Here is a 5,949-nt window from a genome sequence, read left to right as displayed (position 1 = left end):
CAGCGCCTTAAATGCGCGCGCCCCGCCCACGCCTGCGCGGCGCCGGCCGCCAGCCTCGGGAAAGTGCGATTTGCTTCCTAATAATACCAATGAAGGAATCGATACCCACACACTATCAGCACGGGGGCACACGGCCGTTCTGGCGGCAGCTGCGCTGTAAGGCCGCTCTAGGACCAGGTACACGGGGTCCGTAGATACAAGTGCGTCTCAGAGGGAATTTGGGGACAACCGAGCGACTCTGAGGAGTAGCTGAATTACTTTGCAGGACGCACATAGGGTTTTGAAGTCGGAAACAATTTGAGAGGGAGAGAGCGGAGAGGAGAGATGGGGGATACTGGGCCAACCGAGGGGCGCTGGGGTCTAAGGTCTCGGACCAGGCTCTAGGGGCTCAGAATGAGCTGTAGGCTGCGCACCCCCACCCACCCCGGCGGGGACCGAGCGCTCCCGCTCCCTGGAGCCGCACACTCTCCACCCTCCCTGCCTCGCAGCCTCCCTCCACACCTCCTACCCGTTCCTTTCTCCTTTTCTTTCCAGAATGATAGAATTCAAAGCCTACCCCGCCCCCACCTCCTAGCACAGCGGAGCAACACCAGTGAGTTAGTTACTCCTGATCTAAACTAAGTCGAAAGGGACAGGAAGACTCGGGGTGGGGGTGGGGGTGACTCCTGGTTACAGATACACATCACAGTTTCTTTGTGGGGAGGCATTAAATTCTTGTCCAAACTCAAGCAGCAGTGGCCTTTTGGGGGAGGTCCCGGAAGTCCCTGTAGTGTTTTTCCTCTCTCCGTATTCCCAGGAGAGGGCTCTTCAAGGACAGATTTGAAGACATGGGGCAGGAGATATGAAATGTGTGTGAAACTGATGTTGCCACTGTTTGCTGGGCTACAAGAGAGAGAAGGGGTTTTGCAGGCACCAGTGGCTGCTGCTCACCTTCGCCTGTCCCCAGCCCCTGCTCTACGTTTTTGGACAGATGTGGACGAGACAAGCAAGCTGCCCCTGACGCCAAGTCTAGTCCAAGCTTCAAGAGCAAACCCCCATTCATACTGAATTGATGGGTGTGTGTGTGTGTGGGGGGGGTCTAATGCAGAGGAGATGGCATAGGGTTAAACATTAGGAAATTGTAACAAGCTCCTTGGAGAAGATTGCTGTTTATTCTTGTTGATGTCAAGTTTGGAAAAGTGTTGGTTACGACCAAACTGGACAAAAAAGAACATTGCCAGGTTCTTAGCACCTCTCTGGTTCTGCAGGATTCCTGGCTTCAGCAGGGTGTCAGTCTCAGCCACTGCTGCTGTGAACCATGAGGCAGCTCTGATGCCATCAGGTGTCCTGGAGTACAACCAAAAAGGACAAATGGGGCCACTCCCCCCACACCCACCCAGACTCCAGAATTACTGCTTTGCTGTCACCAGTTATCCTGTCCCAGAGTCTGGACATCCCATTATTTCTTGAAGAGAATGGCCTCCATTGTGACACAGGCACCTGGAGTAGTCCTCACCTACTAGTAGAACTGTGAGTTGGATTTCCCCTCAGACACACAGACTCACCTCTTTTGGCTCCAGAAGCTACTACCATGCTGTTCTGGGCAATGGATACCGAGCTCCACCCAATTCTAATAACCTCTCCTGAGCTGCCCATAAAACCCAGGGTATAGCCGAGGACACCTCCTCGGCCCTCCTACTCCAGCAGTGACTTCTGCTTGAGGCGGGGTTTTCCTGTCTTTCAAAAGAAGCCTATCCATGCCAAGACAGTCTTCTAGAATTGTTCTAGAAGATTTCTATATAATATTTGTAACAGGTTGTTATAGTCCTAGCTCATTTCAATCAGCTCATATACTTAATGTAATCAGTACGGTACTAGACATAGGAGGTGGTGGGGAGAAATGGTACTAAAATTATGTCATTCTCTGACTTCAAGGAAGTTACACTTGATCCCTTAGAGAGGCAAAATTAACAAGTAAACAGTAGGTGACCCAAGACAGAAGAGAAATTGGACACTAAATGGAATAGGCTCTAAGCACTTTAAGAGTTGAAAAGAAAGATGGGGGGAGATGGCAAGACTTTCATTCCTTAGAATTAATTACTGATATTTGTTTCTATCCCATTGCACCCTTGGTGAAAGGTGCAAGAGAGGCAGAAAGAGGGGCTGAGTTAGGGCCTGGTGGCTCTTGATCCTGGTGCCTCCAAAGGCTCCCTGCTGCAGAGTCCTGGGTAAAGGGACATTCACCCGCTGGCTCAGGAGACCTGAATGTGAGGACTCAAATACAGAGAAGGAAGTGGTCCAGGTGACAATGGGAAGAGGAAGGTTCCCTTCCGGCCTCACATCCGGCTCAGCTGGTACCACTCCCCACTGTCCTCTTCCTCTCCCTGGATTCCTCTCCCACGCACACTGGCAGTCCCCACACACCTGTGTCCACTGGTCGTGCCTGGCAATGACTCTAGCAGCATTTCTCCACTGATAAGGGCTGCCTGGAGTTGCAGTCAGGACGAAAAAACAAAAACAAAACTTCAGGCAGGCACATTCTGCACTGTTTCCTCATTGCTTCGTGTGGAACTGAAGAAATGAGGACTGCCAGCTTTCAGACATTAGCACATGTGCTACGGTTAGCCCCTGCCTGGGCCTCATAACCACCATGACCAGAGCAGCTGGTGGTGCTCTCAGAAGCAGGTAAAGTCCTGCAGGGGGCTCAGCCAGGTCATGGGGGCAAGTATGGACCTGTTTTCTCCTCTGTGGATACAGCTCCCCAAAATGTTAGCTCACCACAGCATTTGTTCTCTGTGACTCATTTTGGGTAACAAGTTTATTTTTCAGAAAAATTACAATTTCCCTTTTAATAGGTGATTGAAAAAAAATTAACTGCATTTTTCTGACTTACTTTTTTAATTTTAATTTTCTTATGATTTTTGCTTTTTAATCTTAGATTTTTCCGACTTGAATGATCTTCACCTTTATCATGGAAGTTAAAACATATATGCATATGTGACATATATGACATATAACCTGTATGACATGAAGGATATTAGTCACACCAATACACTTGGTTACCTTTGCAGGAATTTGCCTCTTTGATGAATGAGGTGACATTATCTTGGTTACCAGCTTCCACATGTTTCAGAGTAAGGGAGCCCAAAGCAGACATTCTGGTATTTATTCCTGAAATGTTTATTGGAGGCTATGTGTGTATAGCACCATACCAGGTCTTCTGAAAGAGCTTTCAACCTGGTTAAGGAAATCAGCTACATGATCCAGGTTAGAATATTAACATAAGACATGTCAAAGGCCACATACAGTCCAGCACTCGGTGGGGGCAGATGCCCAAAGGCACCGAAGGAGGCAGAAGCTGTGTGCATTGGGGTAATGGGCACTTCTTGAAATGGGTCAAGTGCAAGTGGAGTTTGATCAAGGGGGAAGGAGGAGCATGGGCTGTGAAACACCTGTGGGGAGGAACATACTGGCGACTGCAAAGACAGGCCCAGGGGACGGGGGAATGACAATGGTGGCATTTCAGGGAGAGCAAAGGGCCTGGTAGCCAGAGAGCACAGATTCATTCAGGTTGGGCAGGAGGCCTGGCTGTCAAGGTGGGACTGTGTAGGGACCAGGCCTTGGGGAGCCCTTGAGGATGAGAGTAGCATAACGGAAACAACATTTGGGAGAACATAAGAGGTTCTCTAGCAAAATCCAAGAAGTCTGTTGACTCTGTGAAGTTGCTGGGTTTGCAGCCGTCCCAACGTGAGACTTGAACCCAGTTCCCTGTATTCTAGTTTCCTGTCAGTGAGCAGGTTGTAAAGGAGGTGACTTGCTGCTTGTGTCACTTATGCTTTAGCACCCCAATACCCTGAGCATGTCTAGTCTCTAAGCAACTGTTAGTTCAGATATCATTGATTTGTTCCATCAAGTGTCTTTGAAACAAAACCAGGGAAAGGGCAAATGGCACTCACCTATCTAAGGCTGATAGTCACAATCTAAGTTAGAGAAGTGTATAGGACTCTCTCCTCTACATAACCCCAATAAATATGTATTTATCCTGTGGTTCCTGGTGAACTGAGCTGTCCTAAGAGCTGAGGGAGGTGGGGGAGGGAGAGGGAAGCGAGGGCTATGGAATGAAAGAATGTCCTAAGACACATGGTCCCTCTCATCCAGAAAGATTGGCTTCAATCTAATAATAGTGGTGGGTGCTGTCATTCCTTACAGTGTCCTAAGTTAATAAAGAAAGTAGAGTCTGACCTTTTCCCAGTGATGTTAATAGAGCTGTGTTCATCTCCTCCAATTTTCATGTCTGATCTATCCCTTGTGAGATGCCAGGTTTGGTTTGGGGCACATGAGAATGACCTTGTTCTCACGGGTCAGCGTTCCAGGTGAGCCAGGTACAGATAACGATAGCTTGGTTGTATTGGTTGCCATGCTTGTCCCTCCCAGGAGCCACGTGAGCTGGATTTGTCTGAAGACTGTCAACTTGAATGAGTGTGGGAGTAAGATTTTTTTTTAATCAAACAGCTTTTCAGCCAGAAAATTCTTACCACTGTGTAGAGGTGACATTCTTGGCTCTGAGAAGTCCACTGTGGAAATCCAATGCCGGCTCAAAACCAATTTTCAGCTTTAGAGGGGACCAGCAGAGGGCGCACCTTCTAAAACCGTGTGGGGCTCAGGTACCCGGATGACATTGTCATGGTCAAAGCCACCTGGAATCACTCAGGCACCAAGAATTTATAGAACGCCTGCGGGCTTTGTAACTGCTGCCAAATATTTCATTTCTGATGGAGCAAAGGACGACTTGGATAAAAGACAAACCCCAAACAAACCAGAAAAAAAAACCCAACCTACCAGTAAAAGAAAAGAAACAATAACAAAAACTAATTAGCACAAAGAAACAGTGAACTACAAGGTTATAAGAAAGACAAATGGTGAATGTTTCGTACTCCTGGTGCTGGATGGGATCTAGAATCATCAGGTTCAGCCTTTTGAGACAGCTTCTTCCTGAGGCGTGCTCTGAGTGACAGCTCCAAAGGGTTAATGCGTTCATAGTCTTGCCCCTAAAGTCTCCCGATTGCTCCGTGTCACTTGTTTGTCTCCCCACCTAGGAAATATGCTCTTTCATGCCAGGTATTATACTTTCTTTAGATCTCTCAAAGACATGGTACTTAGTAGGCGTCTCCACATCTCAGTTGTCCTGGAGAAATGAAAGAATAGTTTTTAAATATTTTAAAAGGAGATTTCACTGTCTCCCTTCATCACCCTTGATTTTAGCGACTGACTAACAATTAGGAAAGTTTTCCTTATAAAGTACTGAAAAAAGCTCATTTTGCAGCTGGAATTTATTTCTAGATGTGAGGGGGGTCCTGATGAAATACAAAAAAAAAATTGTTTAAATTTCTTGTGAAACCTAAAACATAAGCGTACATGTTTTTTTCCAGCTTGAGAGACCTAATAATTTCTTCATATGTAATCCTGAATGGATAACCTGTAGACCTGAGTTCTAGTCCTGGCTTTCTTATTTGCTAACTGTATTTTGCAGCGGCAAGACACATAATATCTCTGTGGCCTCAGACAGTGTCAGAGCTGAAATCAATGGTTCCTGACTGATCACAGAATCTCCTGGGAATTCAAAAAATTCTCTGGACCTCACACCCAAGTAAGTCTGGGGTCAGTCTTGGAAGTTTATTTTTGTAAAGACCCCCAGGTGATTCTTATGAACCAGCGGGCTTGACAGCCACCAGACCAGGTCACTGGTCCTCAACCTGTATGTACGGATGCCTGGACCAGCACAGTCTGGTGTGAGCCCAGGTTGAACAGCTTCCCCAGGTGGTTCCAATGTGCCTCCAAGGTCAAGGGCCCTGGATTAGATGCAAACACTGGTGTCTGTGCAGGGCAGACACACAGCAGTGTTAGCGGATTACTTCTCCTAACAGTTTGGGCTTTAAACACTTTCTCCTTTACCTTTGCTGGGCTCCCACT

Source organism: Rhinolophus ferrumequinum, chromosome 4 (genome assembly GCF_004115265.2).
Source record: "Rhinolophus ferrumequinum isolate MPI-CBG mRhiFer1 chromosome 4, mRhiFer1_v1.p, whole genome shotgun sequence".
NCBI lineage: Eukaryota > Metazoa > Chordata > Mammalia > Chiroptera > Rhinolophidae > Rhinolophus > Rhinolophus ferrumequinum.
Note: the sequence above shows the minus strand (reverse complement) of the source record.